The following is a 27,014-nucleotide window of genomic DNA, read 5'->3' as shown; positions in this document are numbered from 1 at the left end:
TAAGGAAATAGCTCATACATCAACAAAGTCTGCTGTCAAAAACTTAAAAATGAGAAGGGCAAAATGAAAAAGATAATAAAAAAATGGGACAATTCAAAAAATGGCACCGTAGAATCTTAAAGGTGCCTTCTGGTTTGTCTGTGTGTGGGTACTTTATTTTTCCTACTTTGTGAGGACCAATTCATGACATAACACTGGTCCCCGTGATGTTAAGCTTCAATTTGAGGATGAAGACTTCAAAATAACTGGGTCACTGTAATAGTATATTCCTAACTATTGATGGATAAATGACATATCATATCAAACAGTATTAGCGGATTGATGAAACTGTCTCGCAAGTTTTCTGAGGTCACGAGATGGCGCCTTTGGTTGAGAAATGATGAGTGGTTTCAATGAATTAGTTGTTCAAGTCCAAACAACGGCCTCTGAAAACCAGGCCACTGTTTCATGAAATCACATTAACCCTTTAACAACTGTATCATGAAGGATGTTATGAGTGAGAAATGGGATTGGGCCAAAATCTCATCAATGGATCACTATTGCTAACTTAACAAAATGTAAAGCTGTAATGTAAAAATTAAAAAATGCAAAACCTCAGTAAATGTATTTGATGCCGCATTACAATACATGAATCTGAAACCACATGACATCACACTTGCGCGCGACTGAGATTGGGATTTGGTGAGCGCTATGTTTAGGACCAATGGTAGGAAAAGCTACTCCATTATACGGAGAGTCAGTTACATTGACACACTTGGTGTGGTTGACGTATCAAGATCTGTAGGCGAACGAATCTTATGGAACATAGCATATCGTGCAGGCAAATTTTTAAAGCGAAATTCCTCAGAAAAGCACAAATATTATTTTTTCACATTCCAGTGTTTGCTAAGGTGATGTTTCATATTGCTAGCACTGACGATAACTCTCAGACATGGAAAAGCATAATAGGAACCCTATAAATAGTGTTTTTGTTTTACTCTAGCAAAGTAATTTTTTTGGTTTGAGCCGCTTGAGTCCAGTCCACACATCATCCACAAATCAGTCACAATGACGAAAGAGCTCTCCAAAAGGAAAGGATTAAAGTAGCCCCATTTCAATAGCCTTGTTCATTAATATGATAATTCACCTTAATATTATTGCAGGATTAACCTGTCGTAACTCACCAGCCGTATGCTTTCTGATCCCGCTAAGACCCTTAATCTGTGACAGTTTCTCTTAGTGTCATCACTAAATGAGGATTATCTCCATCATCATTTAAAGTGAGGATTTCCTCTTGTATAGTGACCTCGCCATCAAGCTCCCGTTTAAATACTACTAATGCTGTTACGCAATGGAATTTCCTGCTTTAGACAAAATAAAACTGTGAATTCAAGAAACGCCATGCGACGAATGTTGGCTTTCATCCAGACAGAACAGAACAATGCTGTGCTTCTCCACAATACCTTCATCTGTGTGGCACACTGGCTGCACTGGTGCTGGAATTTGGGAAGGAGTGGGAGAAAAAAAGTGCCGATCTGTTTTGTTTTTAATTACACCACTGACTCGAATGGGAAATAATGATATAGTTTATGGATAACATGCGCTGCTAAGGAAGCTAAAAATAAACAGAACCACATGAAAGCTGGCATTCCCTCCAGACAACCCTCACTGCCGCCTCCACATTTCCTCTCATCAGAACACCAGAGCTCCGACTCCATCCGCCTATCTTTCGCTGTCAAATATCAATTTTCAGGTCAAATGACTGTCTGTCAGGGCCATGACTCGTGTATGAAATAACAGTAATAAGCATTTTAGCCATGTGTGGAGAGAGGGGGGGTTATTAGGCTGCAGGGGCGCCGGTGCCAGCGAGTTGACAGTTTGGTGTCAGCTCTTTATTCATGGGCCGCTAAGATGAGGGCACAACAGGGGATTCTGAGAAACAGAGGGTCAGTACAGGTGGAGTAACATCCACATCTTCAAAGCATTCTGAATCAAAATGCATGACAGCAGATGAGAATTGTTGTACCTAAATGCTACACAATCCACAATAAGAGGAGAAATGACTGAGGCTATGGCGATCCATATGCTATGAGACCTTTTCGCAAAGGACATTAAAGGACACATGGCGGGATTTCTGCCAGAATTTTTCTAAACAGATCCCTCATTATGAGGTTCCTTTCGGAATATAACACCACTATGATCATGTTCACCTCCATCAGGCGTCATGTGTTCACATCTGCTTGCTTCAAAGTTTCCACTTCCTTTTATTACGTTTGATCACGCGAGATTTCATCTTTAAAAAATGCTTCTGAAGCCATGGTGGCTCTCATTTACGCAGTGGTAGTGCACTGCGCTTGTTTACATGGAGCGGAAACCCTGCATACCATTCACACTGCATTTAGAGCAATTCTAATTGATATCTAAACTTTCAAAACATCATTGTAAAAGCGTTCTCAGCAATTTTAAATAATTTTTTTTTCATTGATATTCTATTTACAACACTAGTATCTGACATGTTAGCATGTTCGTCAACCTGTGCATGTCGTATTCCAACAAGTCAGTCATTAAAGGTCCCCACCAATCTATCAAATTTCACATCTTAGCAGAGTAGTTTCACATCAAAATACAACTTGAAATGTTAGTAATTACAATGTTATAACTACCGGTAGTTAATGTCAGCAAAACGGCTGCCTCGCTCAAAACCATTGACTTTGAATGACTGACTACAAACATTGGGTACTTGTGAGTCCCTTCTGGTTTCAACAGCTCAAAAAACGTCAACCATTTACAAAGAAGCTTCAACAAAGTTGTTTGTTTACTATCACAAAACTGACGCGTCATCTTGGTGAGACCACCCTTCAATACATAAGTTAGTCTCACAGCTAAGCCATGTGACCAGTTTACCACTGTTTACCGAAAAGAGTTTATTGGTGTTTTAGTATGTGGCAAATGACAGGAACTTTTCACAGATTGCAACATCATGTTTCATATACAGGTTGGGTCTATGAAAAACCTACTTGACTGGTTGTCAACAAAACCTGTTCCTCATGTCTGTCAAACGGTCCTCAGGACTGCGCACATTTTAATGATGGATTAAAAAGTGGACATTAAAAAATTAATGCAGTTTTACTTTACTTTAGTTCGTAGGTCTGGATTTTTTGTTGTAAGAAAAACTAGATGAAAAACTCGTCCCACCTCACAACTGTCATATCATGTTTTGTCCATTAAGATTTCCGTACAATTTGAATGGAAAGCAGAAAATGTGAGCATGGGTCAGCACAACCAGGCGCCCGAGGAGGCATCCCGCGGCATTGTGTCTCCTCATTAACGGGAGAAAATCACAATGACTCAAACATCATTTGCCCTTTTAACAACAGCCAGAAGTCAAACATGCATCACACATTATTTATAAAACATTCTAAATCGCCAGAGGCGAAGAATGCAGTATTGGTTAGTGCATCACTGTGGATGGTGCCCTAATTGGGTCCCAGCGTAAATCATCGTGGGGGTTTTGGTGATTAGCTCGGTCCAGTCACTGATACAGAACCTGGAGCAGTGAAATGAATTCAGCATGTTTACAACTACTGATCATGAATGAAAACAATTCATGGTTAAAAACATTAACATTTAAAATGCATTTCACTTGGCAAGCTGGAGTCGCTCCTAGCTGAAGTTCAGGACCTCAGGCAAAGACAGTTGAGAATCCAGTGGAATTCTGGGCATGTAAAGCGATGAGTCTCGAAATCATTTACAGCCGACCAACTACTAAACAGACAAGTAATTAGAGAGAAACGCCAAATGCATTGATTCCTCGATGTTAACTCACTCACGGTGAAAGGACAAAGCCGAGCCAGCAGGTGTCATAACAGTAAACAGTCCAGACCTTATCAAAGCAAAGCACATGGTTCAGAAATGTTGGGTTGAATTTCAAGTCCATCAGATTCACTATTTTAATTAAGATAATTATGAATATGAATTGGTTCCAATCTCTCAAAAACTCAAGTTAATGGAACCTTGTGATCGAATGATAAAGAACCGAACATTTAATAGGTTCAAGTTCAGCATTTCATTTGCAGCACCAGCCTGGCTCTGAAATGAGTGTGTCTCTACAGCAACTCATTTTTATGACCAATTTGTTGCGCAGAAAATGGAACACCACCAAAAGTTTGACTTCCTGATCACAGGAATATGGAAGGCTGTCCAACACATATTCCCTCTATTGATATCGGACAGAACAATGGTTGACTCTTTTTTTTTTAATTGTAGTTCAACTGTTTTAAAATTGAAACTTTGTTTTTCAAAAAAATGACTTTTTACGTTGTAAAATCGCGTTTAGCTAATGGACTTACTTAAGACACATTAGCTTCTCTACTCTGTCCATTTTCGGCGTCGCCATAGACCCTCCCCAGCTGCTGTTGTTGAAAAGTTAATATTCAAAGACATTCACCAAAAAAGTCGACGACACAGCATGAGTCAGTCTAATGGAGAAATTGAATCAAGGACGCCACATGATGCCCCCGGAGCAATTAGGAGTTTCCCTTTAGGACAGCAGCACACATCAATGGAGGTCCTGACGTAAGGCGTCGTGAGCAGATGGAACATTTATGAAGTCTCCACATACATAACGCTAATTTAGGTTGTTGGGGAGAAAAACAAAGATGTGTTCAAACGGCCCGACCCGCCTGAAAAATGAAGTAACACAAACAAAAGGAGATTTGGATTGAGCTGCCTCCTCCTGCATAAATGCACGGCACTAAAAGTAATCTCGCGGGCCAGAGCCTGGAACCGAGAGGATGATGAGGCTGCTTCCTAAAAATATTCCACAAAAGCCTCGCCTATCTTACAACATTGTTCCCAGTCTCCTTGGATCAATAACAACTGACCCGAGTGGGTGTGTACGACGCGAGTCACTTTGTTCTCATCCACTTGGACTGTGTGTACGTGCGGGGCCCTCTCAGGGATGACAGCCCATCAGATTCAGCAAACAGCAGCGGCCCGCAGATTGTTTATCTGGGTGACATCAGAACGTCCACTGAAGGGACAGATTCTTCCTGAGGAAGTGCGTCGCTGTGGGAGCGGAGGGGAACCGGCCGTGTCGCAAGTGTTTCCAATCAGCCTCTCCACAGGCTCCTGTTTGTCCCGGGGAAACATGCCGAAGGTCTGCGTTCGTCTGAGGCCACGGCGGCCAATCAGATGTCGGAACGCATTTCACCAAAACAGACCTCTCTGTCTGTTCGTCGAAAAAACTTTGGTGATGATGATTTATTTGATGAAACACTTTCCTGCTGAAGAAACAGCCTTTTCGAATATTGCGTAACTTGCTCCAAATTCCCAAATATTTATCACATAAGTAGCAATTGCTTCAAAGAAAGAGTGTGTCAGAGAAATGCTAGATTAAATAAATTTAAATGCAACTGGGTCAGACAAGAGCGGTTTGTTTTCAACCACCATCAAGTTTGAAGACTTTAACTCCACAAAACAGTCTGATTATTCTAAAATTAAAAAAGAGCGGACGTATCAGTGTCATTCCTTATTATTTAAATGAGTTTCTTCTTTCTTGCAATGTCAAAGAGAGTTTAATATTTTCTTAATCTGTTGCTAGATTCAACTTCTAATAGCTACTTTTGCTTCAAGCATTTCTTTGTCACATTGCCATTTTTATTGATCACTCATAGAACTGTTCCATGAAAAACATGTTGCACAAAAAAAGCTACATATGCTGTCTCCACTTGAACTACTCCGCTTCCTGGATCTCATCCAGATCATCACAAATATCAACTGTCCGGAACAGAAAGTGAAAGATAAATCAAATTCTTATCTGTGTCAGTCTTGTTTGTCAACACAGTGTCCTCACATGAAATGTCACTCCATCAGTGACGCGTTGGGAGGACTGTGAAGATATTCAGCTATTTTGGTCTTCCAAGATCACAAAAATATCATGTCAGATATCATGTCCTGACAAATAAGTGGCAAAATGCATGTACATCATATCAGAAGAATTTTCACTCCAACTAGGACATTCATAACATTTCACTCTGGACATCGCGTAACAGCATTAGGTGAGTTTCATGGCACAGTATTGAAGGGTTGGTGAGGTTTCATGAAACAGTGTCCGAATCTCCAAAGGCCACCAGGTCACATCATTTCTGAACCAACCATCTAGTGGCCTCTGTAGAATGAGGACACTGTTTCATCAAGCCTGCAATACTGTTTAATGATACTACATCGACCCAGTACCAGTCCGGACCTTCGCCTGATAAAGCACACTGAATTTGTTGTTTGTTAAATGTAGGCTTGATAAAACCTCTACAATGTGACCTAACTTTACAAAGATTCCTTTCAAAATATTGATTGTACTTGTGCGTCATTCACAAAAACATACGGCTGATGATATGAAGATCTAAAATCTGGACGTGAACCATCCGGCTCACACCTAAAGTTGTCCTGTGCCCATCAGACAGGACGACAATTCACGAGGTTTTGTTCCGCTGTCTCTCAGTAAAGGGAAATTCTCATGAAACTGCAGCTGTTATATTGACCCAGATCTATTCTTGAGCCACAAATCGGCTTTTCCACTGACGCAGATTAGCTAAGACCCACTCCAGTTTTATATGTGCCATGGTGTCGGCTCCCGCCAGGGGGCTCCCTAGAGCAGGTAATGGCTAAAAAAAAACACACTCCACTTGCCATTAAGCACAACAGGAAATGAGTTCAACTAATGGATGTGTAGTGTAACTCACACCTGAGTCCCTCAGTGTTATCAAACAAATTCAGTCAAAAACAGTCCTTCAATTTGGCAACCTAATAGAGTGAGTGGATTTCTTGGAAGAGCTGGATGCAGTGAGAAGATTTTGAATCTCCTGCATTCATGATCTCCTCTACTAATGCCAAAGACTCCACTATTTCCGTCACATGGTGAAACACATGTTCACAGAAAGAGGCTGGGTGTGAGCGCCAAATCCACCCACTTACATTATTTTGTTGAGCATCTCTCATGGCAACAGTTGTTTTGCTTTTGTCAACGGCAGCTCACACACAATAGCATGTGGGCTGCGGAGATATTCCCAATGCATTGTCTCGGTCCAAATCTTATTACAGCCAGACACCATTGGCAGTCGAATCAAAAGCAGGATGGGTTGGGTGTTTGAGTACTGATGCTTTTATGGCAAAATATTTCAAAATCTGACAGTCCAAAACAATCCGGTCTAGTCCAGGTCGGCAGAAAAACGCCGGCTCTGAATGGAGTGAATACCGGAGGCAGGAGTTGATCAAAGCTGTGTGATTCATTTGGACTGGTCTTCATTTGAACGTCGAAGAGCCTCTCCACGCCAACTAAATGACATCGACCAGTTAAACATTTTATCATGTTTTAGCATGAGATATTAATTTATTTCAAAGCTGCAACACTTATAAAAGGCCATGACGGGGTCAACATGACGCTGGCTTGTATCGTCCAAGATGCTACAGATGAATTTATGACATCACAGAACTGAGCAGCTGCTGCGTTTTAAAGAGATGAAAGAGATTTAAATGCTGTATGAAGTGGAGACATAAACAGAGATATAAAAGCATTTTTTAAAGGAGAAAGGCTAGCAGATGTGTTGCTGTTGTGGTGGATCACTGGTGTTGTTACCACTTGAGAAATCTAGTGCACTACTACAAATAGCTAGGAGTTTTTAATGGAGTTGGTCCCAAAACTGAAGTCAATTGGCAAAGAAGTGCAAATGGAGATTTTTTTATGGCAGCTATAAACATACATAAACCATAACCAACCAACCGTAAACCATTAGTCACTGTCAATTAGTGATGGGCAGATGAGGCTTCATGAAACAGTATCCTCATTTTCAGATCTCAGTCGGTGGCGCTTCACTTATGTGACGTTTCACTGAAAGAGCAGACAGTGCCACCTAGTGGTCTCTGAAAATTAGGACACTGTTTTATAAAAAAAAATTGTTAGCCCATCACTACTATCTCTCAGTGGCATTTCAAATGCTGAAAAAGGTGTCAAATTATACCAATAGAATAACTGTGAGAGGCCTGGTGAGAGAGGTTCAAATAGCATCTTGAAACAGTATTTGCACAGAACTAAAAGTAAAGTTCATTCTTGGGGTGAAAGGAGAAACCATAAGGATCAGTTGTGTTTCGATATCTGACACTTAAAGTTTGGTTTCAAGTCTTTAACGTTCATCTAAACAATTACATTATCAATGTAGTCATTCAAGATGCATGACTGTGTTGCATGTAAACACATATGGCCACAGAGATGTGTATCACTCAAAGCATTTTAAAGCCATGGGCAAAGGAGACATCACTTTATGGACCCAGTCTACGGTGTGGTAGTATACAGGGAATTTAAAAAGGGGACTAATGTATGAGAATGAAAAGGGAAACTACAGTGTCAAATTTAAAGCATGGATGTCAAACAGGTCCACCAAAGGGCCGCAGTGGCTGCGGGGTTTGTTTCAACCCTGCATGCACAGATAGGTTAAACAATCAGGTGTCAGCTGAAACAAGCAGCACCCGACCGGCCCATTGAGGACCGGTTTAACACTTATGTTTTAAAGAGACAGATTGTTGTCTAAAATGTTTTTGTAATGTATTATTATGAATATTGTCTGTAATAATAATAATATTTTTTAGTATTATTATTATTAGAAGGACAAGAAGAACATTAAATTAATCAAGCACAGAACAAAGGAATAATAAAAATAAAATAATAAAAAGAAAAATTACATTCGACTCGGGAGCAACACTACGTAACGTTCCATAGTATTCGACTCAGTAGTCTGACAGTGTCTTGGCCACAGGGGCCGCTCTTCGCTCAGGACTGCTTAAGAGGCTCTTATGCTGCTGCTGCTGCGGAGCTTCAAACTAATCTTTATAGACAATTGTCCTTTGACAGTGGCTTCTGTCAAGACAGATGGGACGTTGCACAAAATGCACAGTGCCACAAATGAGCCTTTATGAAGCACATGAGTTGAACCTCATCTCTACAGTTGCAGATTGCATGCCTCGCTTAAAATGATACGAAGCTAATTATATAAAAGGATTTGTTTTCCATTGTGTGGAAGCCTGAGCTCGTTCCATCAGTTTGACGTCACCAGATTTTCCCCCGCTGAACGCAAACATCACTTATTCGAATAATGTGGGCCGAGCATTTGCAGCGGCATATCAACACGATCACAGAGTATGAGGGAGGAGAACAACACCGAGGCAAGGTTATTAGGCATGCTAATCCTTGGATGCATTGTGCTGCTACACAGTAGGCTTCACCTGCACTCGGCTCACAAAGCGTGCTGCGTTCTCAGCCTGCCAAACGCCATTCATGGTCATTAGTGTCTGTCAAAGTCCTGGTCCTGCTGGAGATGACAGTGGCATGGTTTATCAGCCCGACACATGCTGATCAAAGAGTTAGCATGCTCGGCCTTCCCGGTAATCACATGTGGACCTCTCATGCTTCAGAGTGGAAGGTCGTAAACAGAGGGGGGTGCTGAATGTAAACGCGGCGTCGAGATTACAGTATTTTACAGCCAAACGTTTGTTTTTGATGTTTAGACTGAGATCCAGATCAGTAACAGGTGGGCTGAAACGGTGAAGTGAGCTTGATAGGAAAGTGCCCTGCAAATAGAAGACCAAACAGTCCAGGTTAACTCAAGGGCTAAATGGCATTCAAAATGCAGACGGCTCCGCCATCTGCCAAACACATGGACATCCATCGAGCGGCATCCAGGCGGCACCATCCAACACACACGGCAAACCTTTTGCATTTAACGCTACTGATTCCCAGCCTCTCACTCAGAGGCAGGCTGGCAGATGTCACGAGCATTCACACATTTGTGGTTGGCTTCATCATCGCTGCCTCCTCCTGCCTGCCTGCCTGCCTGCTTGCGTCACTCCGGCTCTGACATCACACGTGACATCAGGCAGGACCTCCGAGGGGATCCCTGTAGCCAGGCAAACTTCAGATGACTTTCAAAGGCCTTGTCTAGAGCTAGCCAATGGCTGAGAAAGTCATTTTCTTGATGCACTTGGCCTGGAAATAATGCTGAAGACAGACAGGGAAGGGAAAAGGGAGACTGGCTCTGTCGATGCTGCTAAATCAGCCGAGAGGAACACATTATCTGAGGAAAGGGGAAGTTGGCCTGGGGTTACCAGACAGCGTGCATCACCAGGAAGACAACCTTATCGGTTGGGGTTTGGACCACGCCTCAGAGTCGGGCTGCTGTGACTCATTTCAAAGACCAGGTGGGCCTCCCGCACAAATTCGCTGACCAACCCTTTCCTCCCGCTGCTGGAAGGAATTAATGAGCTGCTTCCCTTTTAATACGCTTCCCCCTGTCCCACCACACCTCAGCCCCCCTCGGGCTATCCAGCAGGGCCTTGTGTTCACGCCGTCTCAGGGATGTGTGAAAGCCCTATCGCATAACACTCACACATCAAATTCTTCGGCTGAAGTGCTGGCCTGCGCTTTGTCCCCCCGACTGCATTCTTTTCACCGAAATACTTGCTCTGTTGTCTCGGTACGGTTATTAAACTTTTAATAAACACGCACGGAAAGTCTGGGCGAGAATGCACAGCGTACTCCAGGGCAACGCCGTAATTACTATACAAACAACACAACCAAAAATAAGCAGACCCGGGGCGTCGGCTGAAAAAACACAAGCGAGAAATAAATACAAGAGGAGATGCTCAAACACTAATGAGACACACATTCACAAATACCTCTCCCAAAAAAATGCTTTTTGTCCACGATTAGCCTCGTTTATCGAAAATACTGCGGAGAAGAACGAGAAGAAACTATTTCTGGACAGAATGCGGCGACATTCACGCAACAACCGCTTCATTACTCATCTTTTTTAAGGGCTGCCAGCTATTTAACATGAGTTTATGACCTCTGCAATTTTGTGAGAGCTGCTGACCTTTTTTAATTAAAGAAATGCTGTGGATGCACTGCAGCCTGGACGGAGAAGAGCTCTTGATGATAATTATGCCATCACTCGCTTCCACGATCGGCTAACTCACAGATAAGCAAGGCTGCAGAACTTTGATCTGTATAGTTTGGGGGATAAATGACTTCTTGTTTCTAATAATGATGGTGCAACTTTGACCGGCTCAGTATGACTTCCAAGGACAAATTTAGCATTGTATATTGGTGTTCAATTCAACAACAAAGGTCCCCCCCCACTTTCATGAGCATGTTGGAAGAAGATACCAAGGATTTGGAATTACTGCAGGGAGAGCAGAGAATATGGTATCCATATTTAATAAATAAATATATGGTTTTCCTACAATGTGGTTTTCCTTGTAACAGACAATGAGAGCTTGCTATCTGAAGGTCTAACTGGTAACGTAAGAGTAAACCTTTTTCAAGCACATATCATTGTAGGGTTTCTTTATAATGTGAGATGTTCCCCTTTAAAACACTGGCTCTCGTCAGTAGTTATAGCGCTGCAATATATTGCGACATATTGTATTGTTTACCCTGTATCGGGATGTGTATCATAATCATAAGATTTCACACAATACAAAGCCCGATAAGGCTCCAGGACTTCCTCTAAAAATGTTTCCGACACCTTTTACAGCAGTCTCCCGTCCATCATAATACTCAGGAGTTTCACCGTCTCCGTCATGACAGTAAGCAGCTTCCTTCCCCAGTCAGAGGTTCAGCACCAGAACCCTAACATGACTGGAACCTTGACACATCAGGGGTCGAAACAACTTCATTTCCCACAGAGAAAAACACAAACTCTCCACACCAATCAAAGATGGATGCAATGTGAAAAAGGCAGCACGGTGAAGGATAAGCTTGGCGGCTGATTGATGGCATCACGCTGAGCCAAGCGTCACATTCAACGGTAAATGGTGTTTCATGTATGAAATCATCATCAAAAAACAAACTCAAGCAGTCTGGGAAATATTTTGCATGTTCTACCAAGAAAATCCTGTGACTCCAAGGAAGATAAACCAGAACATGTCAGATGATCACTGTTGTGGAAATGTAAAGGCACTTTCCAAAAACCAAATGACACCATCCCTTCAAGAAAGTATTAGATCCCACAACATCTCTATGACTTCACAGAAATCACAACAAATGGGTCTGTCCAACACTATAGCATATATCCTCCAATATCGACCCACTTGACCGTTTGTAGAAAATACATACACCAACCAAATTCCAGATTACAATCTGTGGTTTAAGCCATTAATGCACACTGCTGAAACTCCTTTCTTGTTTCCAGCCATCTCAACGTTGGATTGTGTTGAACCCCTACTATATGCACATACATCACCCTAAGTGTGTTTGGGCAAGTGTGTATTCATGTGTAACATTCTAACAGCGATTGCGAATGCGGCATCAGCTGTGTGCTTCTACTGTTTGTTTGTAACAGAGCTGAGACATGTGTAAACAAGGACACATGGTCTTCTTCCACTGTATCCAGGATTTGAAATGTTTGCAGTAACACAATGATTTATTCCGTTTTGATGCTATTTTGAACTCAATTATTGCAGTGGTAGTTGTCTTTCTGTTCGACCTCTTTCAGTGGGGCAGCCTTATTGTTGTTTACATACAAGCTTTTGAGGTTTATTATTTCTTATTTATGGAATAATTACCTTCGCTTCAGGGCTTATGAGCATAATTATAGGCATTTGTGTGCATTCTTTAGGTTCATTTAATCCGTGGTGAATAGTTTATTGTAGTGCCACAGCAGAAAAAAAAATGTTTCAAAATTAAATTGGATCAGAACTGGCAGATATCTAAATTTTCATCAAACTAATTGCAGAGTGATATATTTTCACCCACACTGCACCTTGTCCATTAAATTGTAGTATATAGTACATTTAACTCATTTGCAAGTCAATGATCAGGGACCACTGGACAAGCTGACTTTGAGTAGATTGAGAAGACGTAGGCAAGTTCTAGAAGTTTAAAGATGTTGTTGATGTGTAGACATAGGGTTATAGCTTGAAGATTGTCATCACATTCAAATATTTTTAGGTGGTGCAACAATCTGAATAACTTCTGGATGTTTATGCAGGGTTTCCGCTGCATGTAAACAATGGTAGTGCACCATCATGCAAAATAAAAGCCCCCATGCCATAAGAATATATTTATATTAGATCTTAGAAATGTAAATTGTATTATAATATATACTGCAAATCACATGTATAAATATAAGGCTGGTTGTAACTGTGTTTTACGTAAGCAGTGACAAAGAGGCGCATAAATTTGGTGTTGACAGTTGACATTTATAGTGCAGTCAACTTATATAGGTCAATTGCTAAATGTTTTTTGTCATTTAAGCAAAGTTTTGAATAAAGTTTGAGCTTCCAGTATTACAGAGTCGTGGTCTCAGCTGGGGATGCACCGATCCCGATGTTGGTATTGGGTACCGACCCGATCTGGACTCTTGAAGTGGGATCGGGTATCAGCAAAAAAGGGCCAATCCTCGAGGCCGATCGAGGCATTTAAGATCTACGTTTAGTGCTCACATTGACGTTACATGCGAAGGTTAATACTTCAACACTGGTTTGGTATCTATATCAGTTACCAGTATCAGGACCATAAAAGTCGGATCTCGGCATCCCTAGTCACAGCCTGCTGCAAAAACTCAGTGGCACAGTTGGTACCTACAAACCCATATGAATAATGATTTGTCTCATGAAAACAGCCCTTCAACGGACTGAAAACATTCGCAATGGGTTTGTTATGTCAAAGGAGCAAACAATACATATGCTGCGGTCCAAAAGCTACGATCTGAACTATCAACATACAATATCTGGTAATCCAACGAGAACACAATCGGATTACTGTTGTTGACCAAGAATACACACACTTTAAATCCGGCAGCCGAAGCCGAGGAAAAGACATTCATTTTCTGATGATATAAAAGCAATGTTCCTGGATGGAGATTTAAGTGTTACATACCCTGATATAGTTGAAGTTTGGTCATGGAAAATCGAAGCTATAATATAAGACTGTGCTCCAGATTAATGTTATTGCATGACAACTACCGTCATTGACACCATAGCTCACAGGAATAGACACATTATTTCCCTTCCTGACACGTCTGGCCTCTAGAGGTCCCTTATTGACGATTAACTTGGCAGACCCTTCCAGTCTGGTAAGTCAAAGGCCAAGGCGAAGGAGATCTCTGGAGGTGGAGGAAAGCAGGTCGGTGAGATCTCACTTGTATAAAAGCAATTATCTACAGTACACGCTAAGTTCAAAGGCGTATATATCGTCTTTATGGTCGGTAGGGTGGGAAGGGGACAAGAGGTCAAGCAGCTGCTGAGCAAACATCTGCAGGTGTGACAGCATTTCAAAGCAGAGGAGGGGTCCCAGTCTTCACAGCACCTTCCCATCGCCATTTGGCGCTGGATCTGAACCCAAACGGAGGTCTGTCACACTGATGTGTTGTCATCGTGTAGTGGTGGAATTCACCGATGGCTGCTGTTGCTGCCCAGATGTGTGCGGACGGAACTCCGTTCAACATCAGCCTAATAACCGCGAACTCACAGTGACGTGTGGAAGAACATCAGCAAACAGCAGCTCCAGCAGCACCGCCGGAACAGCGCGAGCGGTGCGTGGATTCCGGGGCTGCGAATGAGCCAGCAGATATCAGAACGAGGCACCGCTCCGTAACTCCTCTTGTGTACGGTCGCGAGCGGAGGGGAAATAAACGCAGGAAATCACACAAGTTACAACCGCCGGAAATCGAACAGCTGATGTCGAGAGGAATTACAGCCAAGCCGAATAGAAGCCACGGGCCGACCGAGGCGCGCGGGTCATGTGTGGCAGGCAAACTCGCCTTGGAATATGAAACAATGCGAGTGTAATAAGAGTTTGGCCTCGGCTTGACTGGAGTGAAGGAATGGAGCTAACGTTAGCTCCGCTAGCTCCATCAGCAATATTTAACCTTCAGCTGACAGGAGCGCGGATCGAGGCGAGCACACGGGCTTCAAGTTGAGGCGGAAAAATAAACAGCACCGTCTCCCGAGTGTCGGAATTCCCAACCTTCGCCGCTCCACAAGTGACGTCCTCCATCCACGGCGGGCCGGAGCGGGAGCCGGAGGCAGCCGGGGCAGCAGGCAGCTGTCTCGGCTGGTAAGTTGGAGGAACCCGCGCGCGCAGCGGACGCGACTTCCAGCTCCGCCGACAAGCTCGCGCGCGGAGCCGCCACACCAGACACCCCCCTCAAACAGAAAACGTCTATCGAGATATGAAAGTGTGGCGACCCGGAGTCACTTTTACCTGTGAAACGCATGGCTTGGAAAGCAGCTAGTCCCCGGCGCTCACCGTCGCTGCCGCTGCTGAGACGGACTGAGCAGAGATGAGGAGGGAGCAGCAGCCTCCGCTCCACTGAGCTGCGGTGGGCTGGCAGCTGGGCGCTCAGCATTAAGGTCACCGCACCTCTCTGTCCAACCTGGCCTCAGCCACGCACGCCGCTCGCCTTCAACACGCGTGGCGTTTGCATACTGAGATTGTTATGACATTTCAGATCGATCTGGGGCCACGTGATTAATGGGAGTCGATATTTAACCGCTTGTAATAAAATCACCTCCACTCTCTGGGGAGGCGTTGTTCGACGGACTCCATGGGTGGGCCACCTCCGTCCAAGGGAGATCTTCAGGGATCCCAAATGTTTATTTGTCCGAGACAAATCAAAACTCCTAAATACTCTCCTACCGCCAACATTGACGTCAATCATCGCATCAACACCTCAGCTTTGTACATTCCTTTTACTCAACAGCTCATCCCAGCTTCACCGGGAAGACCACGACAAACTAATATAAACTGGACAGACTTATTTCGAAATATGACTTTATAAAAACAAACAAAACAACCTCCAGGATTCAGCAATTGTGTTGACTCGTGCCAAAAAAAAAAAAATTCCCAGGCGGCTCAGAGACGCAAAGTCATGACCTTGAGGTTTGTTAAAATAACTGTAACACTTTTTGTCACTCAGTCAGGTGAAAGTTGAGTTATTCTCATGACTCATGACTGGACGCTGCATTCAAGGGAACACAGAACCCTTCAAAACGTTCAGAAATCCAGAGTTAACTTCATTTAACCACACTAAACATGACTTAAACTTAACTTAAAAGAAGATTAATATATACATATACATAGTTAAATCTGCCTCAGTGCCATTAAACAAGATTAAAATTATTATTACCCCACTCCTTGTGAAAAAGTGAAAAACCTTTGTTTCAGTTTGGTTCACGGCTTCCCAGAGAAACCTGCGAACTCATCAGCAGAAAGGATTTGTCACTCTGTACACAATGTATTAGCAGATTAGCTCAGAGCCAAAGGAACTCAATATCTAGTCAAATATACAGTTGTCAGATGTCGGAGTATCCTTTACAGTCCAATAACTCCCCACTTTTTTTGGCGAATCTAAGTGTCAACATGGCATAAATATGATAACAGTTAAGCATCCGTTCAAGAACCACTTTGGCTGGGGACTACCGTATTTCGTTCTTCAACCGTATTTCATTCTTTAAAGGAGAACCAGCAACCTAAAGGAGCGAGCCAAAGTTTGCATAAGCACCATGATCCCACCTTAAGTTGTTTTTCAATTCGAGACAAGTAGATTCCCAAAACAATCTAAAGAATCCAAAATATGTGCCTAGCCAAGTTTTGAAAATGTGGCATTAACATGGAGACGAAAACAATAGTATTGTGTAATTTGGTTACATGGCGATACATCCGAATGCTACAACTTTTGAAAGTGGGGTCCTGGTGTAAACACTAAAACAAAGCCAGCACCAAAGAGTTTGGGCATGTCATCCTAATGTGCATGCGCTAACAAAAAAACAATAGAACGGAAAGCAGCCACTCAAGAATTGATAAAGACGCATCAGGACTGTTTTGACATTTACTGAATTGGTGACAGTAAAAATGCTAGTTTTCAATCACAGAAGTAAATCTGTCTCTAATCCAAACCATCCTCAAGGGGTCCGTCTCTTCAAATGTCTGGCCACAATGCATGACCTGAGTTCCACGTCATATTTTCCAGCTCCATGATGTTTTATTTGTTTTCCATTTGTTTCGATGCTTTCACATTGATCAGGTGAGATTTCATCTTTAAAAAGAGACCAGCGTGGCAGCTCTCATTTGAGCAGTGGCGGTGCACCAAACCCTGCATTATTCACCATGACAACAGCAGCTGACTCATTAATCAGTTCTCCTAATAATCCTGTACTGTCTAAAGATTCTCACCCAAAAAAAGTGCCATGTGCATAATGTAGTTTTAGTCCTTTACTTCCCTAAAATTCCCCATCACTTTAAGACCAGGCAGTTACTGCATCTCCCATTTCTGCCTGAGGCAATGTACGACACCATTTGGGAAGCTAAGGTTTCCACAATTTCATGACGTAAAGTTAAAGTTGTATAAACTCTGTAAGTAAAATTCAATTCAGACTAAAAACACTATGTGATATTCCAACGAATATGCAAAAGTAAGTGCAAGACGGCAATGTTAGCAAATAATTACAATGTCATAACTTATCAACAAGTAAAGATGGTGCAATAACACAAGCACCGCTCTTCTACGCCTGCCCTCCGGCCTTTTCACAACCCGAGCGTAAACGTAGGTTAAAGTGCAATTGGAACCCTGGCCTTTTGAAATGTAGGCAAATGACGTGTCAAGCCTCTTTGAGATGTGGCATCTAAAGTATCCAGATTTACTGATGCAACGAAGGGATTTAACATCTATGTCTAAAAATACAGAACATCAAATGGGGGTTGCGCCCTGTAATAACGGCGTTCCATCCGCTTGCAGTGTTCCGCAGACTTTGAAGTTCAATGGCAATTCTGAATGACGCTTTTTCCACCCCTGCCTGCATGACAATAGACGGGGTAATTTCTTACAGCTGGTCTATTTTCTGGTGTTGAATCCACTTTATTTGCATAATGGCACCAGTAGTTAATCAAATATTTGCGCTGTTCCTTTTTGTTATTTTCACTCTCTTGGAAGTTTTGCCAAAATCCACTTATGGCCGACTGGTTTTAAGGCGTGAGGTCGTTTCATAACCCTCATTTTATTAAAAAAAAAGTTCCCAGAACCTGCAAAATATTGACACAGATGCTGCAACAACCAGCTTCCTTCGGAACTAAACAGAGCTGTTTCAATTCCCAGATCGTCCTGTGTTTTATTGTTGTGTTAAGCACTTCCACTTATTTGTCTGCCGGGTTTTTGTGATCCCTGCAGGTACCAGATTTCCTAGGCTATTAACTCATGCAGCCGTCCCTGTCAAAGCATTGACCTCATTTATTTAGAGCCCTCCCCAGTGAGTTAGGTAAGTGTCAGAGTCGATTCCCACCTCACCCTGGGAGGCCACTGCAAGACACAGAACCACATCCTGCATGTGGCCACTGAAGAGACGCAGAAAATGTCTCCTATCAGCATGTTATAACCAACAGAATGTTTCATTCCAGTGAGTCAGCTTTGTTCTTGACTAGTGTTATTTAACAGCATGTGACTGACGAAACCTGTGATAGGAAGTTGAAGGTCACGGCTGCTATCCAACCAGCTGATGCACCAGCTGTTTCGTTTTTTTTTTATTATTATTTCAATCCAATCAAAAGCTAACCAGTTACATGTAAAAACAACAAAAAAACATTTTATGTTTCTTCAGTCTTCAATTTGTTCATTTTCTGGGTCGCAGGGGCAGCCTTCAAAGCAAAGAAATCCAGGCTTGGGCTGCTTGACGTTGCCCAGAAATGTAGATTTAGGGAGCGCTGAGGCAGTCTATGGATGGATGGATAACTGATGCTCTCTTTAAAAGAATGTCCGAATAGAGTAAAGAACATTTTCTAGCTTGTTCCTGGCACCAAAATCTTGTAACCACCGGTTCCCTCCCACATCTATTAATAGAATTAAGAGTCATCTCAGGGGGATGGTATCATGTAAGGTGTTGAGCAAACATGAAAATACATTGGGTACCTTAAGAAGGCTTCACATTACACTTTTGAAGGGGAGGCTCCAAATTCAGGTCATAAAAGCAAACAGAAACAAACGCACCCCAAATATCCCCAGGCAGGTACAAAGTAGGACATGCAGTTGCATTCATGTTGGCCACACAGAAGGAAACGTTGTGATAGTCAAACTTCCACTTGGACTGTGACTTCCTGGCATCTGCTCACCATCACTAAAGGTCAGACCGGCTGCTCCCCACTGCGCTCATACAACGCCAGCCGCCTGCGGAGCTCACCATCTGAACATCTAGCCCTGTCTGTTTTCCATTGTGCTGTATATATTATATATGCAGCTCATATGCATCCCATCACAGCGAGGAGATGGTGATGTCACTCTTCCATTTGCCAATTGTGGTTTGTGGTTCTGAGCTTGGCAAGAAGCGATGCTTACTGCTGGAGTTGCCCGATGCGTCCCTCTGTTCCTCAGGAATCAGGTCTGATTTTGTAAGTGGGGGAGGGTTTTTCTCCTTCTTTTTTTTTTTTTTAGATGAAGCTAGCTCTCAGCAATATCCAGCAACTAGACGACTCAATCTGAATTCATGAATTTAAAGAGCCACTTTAAATTTGGATGTAACATAGAATCAGCAGAGCTGAGTCGACTGGTAAATTTGTGCCCGAAGCAAAATTGTCTTTTACACTCGCGACTAACCAGAGACATCAGGGCATATAAGGCGACGGGAAACGTGATGTACTTATATGTGAAAACAGATATGATGGAGGCAGACGGTTTAGTTTTTAGCTGGAACTTTTGGTGAGGAGTGCGATTAAAAGCCCAATCCACATGCAACTAAGAAGAGGAAGGCATTAACTGTTTAGCTGAGAAACAGGCATTAGGAGGAGGGTGGGTGTGCACCCTTTCATCCCAACAAAACAAACAGTACAGGCTGCTAACTGGTTAAACCATGGTTCTTGATTCGCTGGACCAAAAGTCTGCGCACTGGTCAGTTTGCCCATCCGGCTTTTCGCCTGCCTTCACCTATGATCATGAGCTGTGTCAATAAACAATGTCTTTGACAAGTTCTAAATGATTCCGTTAGATTCCCTGGTCCCTTCAGAGAGGAGGTGCCGCATACATGCCCAAATGAAAAGGACCAGACATGCTGTGACCTGGACAATAATGAAAAGAGACTGAGGATCATTGCTTTAGCATCTTCTATATGTTAGTAAGAGCAACCAATGTCTCTCATTTACCAGCGCAACACATTTAAAACGAATAAATAATAAGTCGAAAAAACGGTATTATTCCAAAAATAAATATTGTTTTGATTTCAAGCAGTTTTCAAGAAAAAACGTTCTCTCTAAAAGTTGTGATAAGGCAGATATTGTTCCATCCTCAGCGCTAAAATGCTTCTATCTCATTAGTGCATATGCTGTATTGTATATCACCTCTGCTGAGTCGGACAGCAGCTCGCTGCCGTAGCTTTAAATAGATCAGCGTGTAATGGGCTTTGGAAGGCTGTAATTGCTGCCATCGTAATGTTGTGAGAGAGGCCACCTTTTAAAGCTTGGCAAGGGCCGCATTGATTACTATCGGGGGTCTGTGGGTGCCACCTGGCAAACATAATTCAGCGTGTGATCGGTCTGATTTACTGCCACGGGTCTTTTCAGAGCTGACGCAGTGTTTGGTCGGAGTTGTGCACCAGCAAATCCCTGACCAGAGTTTAACCTTTCATCTTCACTACACAATAAAACCACACTTGCCAGGAACTTTGAAAACAAGGTTCTGAAAGGTTTTATTTGACACTGCCTTGATCCCCCGCTCCCAGATGAGAACACGCCCGCTGCACTACTGTGGATGTTTTTCATTTTCAAAGACTCAACCGGCCGGAGGATAATATACAAGCACAGTCTGCGATTGTCTATTTCCCATCAGATTCCACTCGCAAACCTATAATTAGAATTATTCTGGGCGAGCTGGAGTGGTCACTAAACCCCCTGAATCTCTCTGGAAGAACCACAGCAGCTCCTAACAATGGAACCACACAGACTGAATCATTTCTTGGCTACATTCTTTTATCACTCTCAAGCTTCTCGATTGTGATCAACAGCAGGAAACACTTGTTGGAACTGTTTACTCCGAAGGAAGGGGGAAACGTGTGGATTGACTGTTCACACAAAAACAAACCACAGAAAAGATAACTTTCCAAATCTATTCTCATGAAACAGTGAGTCATCTTTATTCCAATCTACTCGTTTCCCCTCTCTGGAGAGCAGATATTTTTACCCAGCTGGCATCCGAACAAGCAAAAAGATGTTTTTGACTGATAGTTCAAGCGCAGAATATTTAAAATATAATCTGGCGGAGGCAGTTTTTATCAAACCTGCTTCATAAAAACATGTGAACAGCTGGGCCTTGACAGAGGTAGGTGCTTATCCTAACTCAGGACAGATGTCCAAAGAGCTGGTTCTTAGCCTTCGTGGCGGTGTCACACCACCCAGAGGCATCTGCTTAGGAGATCTGAGAGCACAAATGTTATTTTGGAGCGGTAGTGGATGGCGGTTATTGTTGTAGAGTATGAGATCTTTTCCATGGACTGCACAGAGGCCGCTCTCGACACGTCGAGATCATGTAAAACCCCCTCACCTCTGAACCAGGGTGTGAATCGTTGCTTTCATGTTGATTTAGAGATTGACTTTGATCCACCTTGATCCCCGATTCTAGGAACAGTTTATATCGTGTAAGGGAGCCGCTTTTGGAAACGGAGGCTACCTCACAGAAAATATTATTCCACCGGGCGGGATGAATAAATCTGCCCTGCAGTCTGCAGGGTTTAGACTGAGATTTTTAGCCTTTGTCTTCATCAAGTCAGTAATAAGATGCAGCTTTCGTGTTCAAAAGAATCCTTGAAAATCCTTGAGAGTTATTTTCTGTAGCAACATTCTCGACAGTTGAACACAGACATATCACCTGAGAAATGAGCAAAGGCTTGGCACGCAAACGTGACGACTAGAACTGAAACAGTCTTATAATGTTTCAATTTTCTGTCACTTCAATTCATTAATTTCATTTTAGTAGTTACATATTGAGTTTGTTGGTTACTATAATCAAACAATAATTACTTTATTCTTGGCTGTAACCATCTATTGCAATAGAACAGATATTTCTCAGATGTGTTTCAAGCATTTGGAATGAATTGACTGAGACCATTAAAAGATCACTGTCATCAATCTTTTAAAATTTCATCAATTTTCATCCACATATTAAGGTGCTGAAAACTTGAGGTGCAGATAGGCAGATAGTTCAGACGAGTCATCCGCGTGTCTTGGATTTCTTTAATGAGCAACATCTCAGCCGGAGTTTTGTCCGGTTTAAATTACCGATGAATGCTGCAGCGTAATTGCATGGTTTAAAAAGAAATGACCAGAATCATCCTTGTTTATTTAATAGCAGCTCACAGTGACATGACATTTCGAAGTGACTTCAGCGGATGTGGTTAATAAGGACTTGAGGAGGAGGTAGGAGGTGCACAATACCAAACTATGATCTGATGATCTTCATTCAAGAATAGAGGAGGGACTCAATAAAAAAAACTTGTAATTACTATCTGTATTTTCCATATAAGTCACTTTTTTCCCACTGGTCCTGCGAATTATAGTCAGCTACGACTTGTATAAGTTAAAAAATGTGTAATTTCACAAGTGCCTCATTGTTATTTTACACTGACAGACATGACTTGCAGTAAACAATGCTTGCATGTACAGTTGAGACACATGAAGGGATGTCCGGGTGAGAGCTGCAGATGACTGAGATATACTGACTTCTCAACCCACCTCACTCCTATGGCGTAATAAACTGATGTTGGGAAAGACAAAGACAAACTTCAGTGTTGCATGTTGACTTCAATGGAGTGAAAAATGTTTTCCTTCTCAGGTAGTGTTCCAGGTACAGGGTGTGGAAGACATTTGGAAACTCTCTTCACTGAATTACATTAGATGCCAATTGCTATATTTAGCCCCTGACGTGGCTCTCCTCCTTAGTGATGGTGAATGAAACTCACAGCGGTTTGAGGAGCTTTTCAAATAACAATTGACACCTTACACAAAGAACAAAAGGAGCACCATCCCATGACTGACCTAAACCCAACACTGAAGGCTGCCTTCAGCATCACTATAGCATGCAAATGTCAACTTTCCCAGCGTCAGTATATTTCACGACTGTCATCAGCAAAATAGATGTCAAAATCCCTCCATGCTTGCAGATTGGTTATGTTCTGTCCCACGTCACAGTTCGAGTCAGAAGCGATGAATACAAATGACTTTGCAGGAGGAGCTTCTTGATTTTACCGCTTCATTTCCCTGAAAATGCGGCTTTTTTTTTTTTTTCTTCGACTTATAGTCAGAAAAAAAGGGATTTTTTTTCCAGTCACCATTGAGAGAATAGTATTGATAAACTCACATTTGTTGTCAAGTGAAGTTGTGCTGTGTAGAAGCCCAGTACTGGGTAAACTCTGCTCCACTCTTCTGCGATGCATTATGACAACAGTGAGGGAGAGGAGGAGCCTCCCACCTCTGTTACACCTTAATAAAAACAATTTGCATTACCAGTGTGAAGCCAGACCGTAAACTTGGACTAAAGAGGATAATGATCCCAGGAGTCCCGGGGGTTAGCAATAAAAAGCAGGTCTGGCATTTTAAACTGCCTCACCTTTTTCTCCGAGTGGGGGAAGTCAAAATTGTGATGAATTAAATGTGTCGCCCCAAGGAATTGTTGTTCCTCTCATTTATAAGTTTATGTTGTTAGCGCTATCCCATTTATGAAATAAATTGTGTGTAGTCGGTAAATGAAGATGGACTTGAACTTCAATTACAGCTTTATTTCAAAGGACTATCACCCTCACCTTCACCTTCTTTTGCTGCTTATCTGGGGTCGGGTCGCGGAGGCAGCATTCGGAGCAAGGAAGCCCAAACTTCCCGATCCGCACAAACCTCCTCCAGCTCTTCCCAGGGGATCCCGAGGCGTTCCCAGGCCAGACCGGAGACATAATCTATGTCTTTGTGATTACATTTTTGAATAAATATTCTGCAAGGCAATTGGCTTTGTCAAAGTATCCACCTCTTCATTGCAAATAATTTGCCGAAATAGCTTTTAAACCTTGTCTGAAAGAGTTCCCTCTCTGAGACAAGCCCAAATAAGCAATGAGATCACACTCATCCAAACAGTCCGATCATGAAAGTTACTTACTGCTAGTCTAGTGAAAATATTTCCCCATCATCAAGAGCTTCACTTTTCAGGAAAAGCAAACATCCATCCAACAGTCTGCATCAACATCAGCCGCCCGTTGTGTTTGGCGTTCCAGGATGTCTCTGCAATGAAAGACTGCCAAGCTCCAGGAAAGCTCAAGAAATCAATATAACCCTCATGGTCAATTGCATGTGTCAATGAGTCTTGGATGTCCAGACAAGGACAGCATGAGAGGGAGCCCTCAGCTGAAGGACCGCTCCAGCTTCCCAGTGTTGTGGTGTTTCAAAGATTTCATTTAATCTGGTTTAAGCTGCTTGTTTAAAAGTGGCGAAATAATTGGTAGGAGGGAAGCCAGTAACACAATGATATAGCCATTCTCTCCTCACACTAATTGGTAAATTAAATTAATCCGCTCATTTTTCTTTTGCCAGCCCAAAATGCAAGGTCATAAAATCCCATTTGGAGAGAAGAGCTTTCTTTCTCTCGCTGAACGATATTCACGAGTATTTATGGTCTAATTTTACCCCTACAGCAGGGAGAGAGAAGGAAAAAGTCAAGCTGAGTGCATTTGAATGTGGATGAATAAAGGGTGGCTGACAATGACGGGTTGGTTTTTGCCCAAGTCTCGCGAATGTAATGAAAGTATTGAGGGGTTTCCTCTGCAGATAAGACGTCCTGCCGAATCATGATAAGGTTGCTGGAGCTATATCATCAGGGCAGAGTTGTTGCAGGCCCAACATACTCATAAATAAAGGTGTCCACAGAAGGTGAGATCAGTCTCCCCTCCAATTATTAGTCATCTCTGTTGTTCACCATTGACTCTACATCATGAAATAAAAGACATTCTAGTTTTTCTGTTTCATCGATAAACGGTTTCTCCCTCCAAAGGCATCCCATATTGACCATCGTCGAGTAGACTTTTACCAATGTAGACGTGGAAGTCAGCCTCATTCAATTGAGTCAAATATTTCCCCTGTTCTTGTTGTTAAAAAAAGAACAGTTGGTATTAGGATATGACTGGGAGCAGGGAGGGGATGATCATAAGCTCTTAATGTTGCCTTGCGTATGATATTACTGGGTATATATGGAACCTTGGGTGACCATGAGCTTGACTCACGGTGCAGAAAGTTGGCTTAACCCTTATTCCAACCTTGTTTTTAATACATGTTGGACAGACCAGTGAAGCACTGCCTACAGCACAAGGAAACACCACGGGTGAGGAAAGATTAGCATCAATTTTAAGTGGCTCAACCCTGGGATGTAAAAGTCTACGAGATGATTGTCAATATGTTACGCCTCAGGAGTGAGAATGTGCAATCATTCATTTCATCTTTCATAGAATTCCCTTCCATCTGTTTGTTTTTGTGCTTTTTATGGGTCATAATGTGATTGTACACTTAAAGGGATCTGTCTTTGCAGCACATTCTAACTCTAAAGGTGTTGAATATCAACTATTGTGAAGTGGACTTTTGCTTCCAACAGTGTTCACATTTGGCAAAACAGTTAACGTAAAAAAAACCCGGAATGGTTAGGATTAGGGTTAAGGAATGTAGTGATGTTGCTCTAGGGTTTGTGCTTGGAATTAAATTTCATGATACTTTGTCTATACACTGTAGCACCCCATGTGATCATGAGCCATATGAGGAAATGAAGTGAAGACACAAGGAAAGCTTGCCGTGGATTGAAACACCTGTGCGGTTTTATGGTTCATTTTGACTTTGCACTGGGTTCAATTTTGAGACCACTATATATTATGAAGTCTCTTGTGGGCCACATAAAATGACTCGACAGGCTGGAATTGGCACTTTGGCCTTTGGTTTGAAACAATAGGAGATCATCTCAGCTCTTGAGTTTCACTGACTTATACGGGAAAATTACTTTTTCACAGTGTTTGGAATAAGACTGTGTCTTGAACATGACAACGAACCAGAGGTCAAGCTGGGAAGAACAAAACCAAGAAGGTCACAAACTCTGTGAGTGTCAAAGTGTCAAAGCACCTCCAAAAAGGAAGGAGAAACAGTTTTGGTTCTTCAAGCATCCTTTAAGGATGTGATCTGTAAGTCTTCCTCTGGAAAGACGCCCACAGATCGGATAAAGAAATGGAGGCTAAACAGGCAAAACATTAACGCAGTAGCACTTTTAATATAACCAAAAGTAAGTAGGGTGTGACGTAAAACAAACGCACCATGATAAATGTGCTCACGTTGCATGGTTCGATGGTCAGTGGCAACTCCACTGCTCACTTTAAACAAATGCAATTTACATGATGTGACTACTGGACCTGGAGAAACGTGCTCTGTTGGGTTCCAGCGCGTATGTGTCAGCCGAGGATTGTAAATGAAGAGGTCTTGCTTGTAAGATGTGGGCAGTATGTTTTTTTCAACAGGATCTGGTGATGAGGAATATGTGTCTTTATTTAGGTCACTACCAAGCGAATGGCTACTTTAAAGAAAGGAAGTAACCATTTTCTTGGCAGTTTGCAAGGAAAGAAACAGGATCGACCGGAATTAGAGAGGAAAACCCTTCCACTAGTCGATAGCAGGGCCAGGTCAAGCTGAAGGTAAACCTTCGAACGTTAGTATTCATTCATTCAAACAATTCAGGTCAAATAATTCTATTCTCATGGGCTTTAAAATGACCGTCAGAAACCAGTGAAACACACTAGAAAATTTCTTTCACTTGTTGACTGGTCAAAGGCAGTGCCTGGAAACTATGATAAAACACATGACATGATATTAAATTGCTTTCTTTCACTACAATTATATCACAATAATCTGTTCCCGATATGAGATATTTGATGCAAACCTCAGACTGGGTGTAGGACCACACTTAATAATTGTAAATGAAAGTCAGTTGGAACCTGAAATGCTT

The 27,014-nt window shown here is 42.4% G+C and overlaps 1 protein-coding gene across 2 annotated transcripts in view; it reads right to left on the bottom strand.

The window, feature by feature from the left end:
* The window catches only part of jcada (junctional cadherin 5 associated a), a 33,190-nt gene extending 17,856 nt beyond the window's left edge, over positions 1-15,334 (bottom strand). The window contains exon 1 of one of the 2 annotated variants that reach the window (XM_053860366.1): positions 15,233-15,334. The gene's annotated coding sequence lies outside the window, so the exon portion shown is untranslated. Of the gene's footprint in view, positions 1-14,995; positions 15,102-15,232 lie in introns of those variants that run through there. The other variant, XM_053860367.1, reaches the window with a different exon arrangement.
* Between the last annotated feature and the right edge of the window lie 11,680 nt (positions 15,335-27,014).

Source organism: Synchiropus splendidus, chromosome 3 (assembly GCF_027744825.2).
Source record: "Synchiropus splendidus isolate RoL2022-P1 chromosome 3, RoL_Sspl_1.0, whole genome shotgun sequence".
Lineage (NCBI taxonomy): Eukaryota > Metazoa > Chordata > Actinopteri > Syngnathiformes > Callionymidae > Synchiropus > Synchiropus splendidus.
The sequence above is the reverse complement of the archived record's forward strand: the minus strand, read 5'-3'. Positions and strand labels throughout refer to the sequence as shown.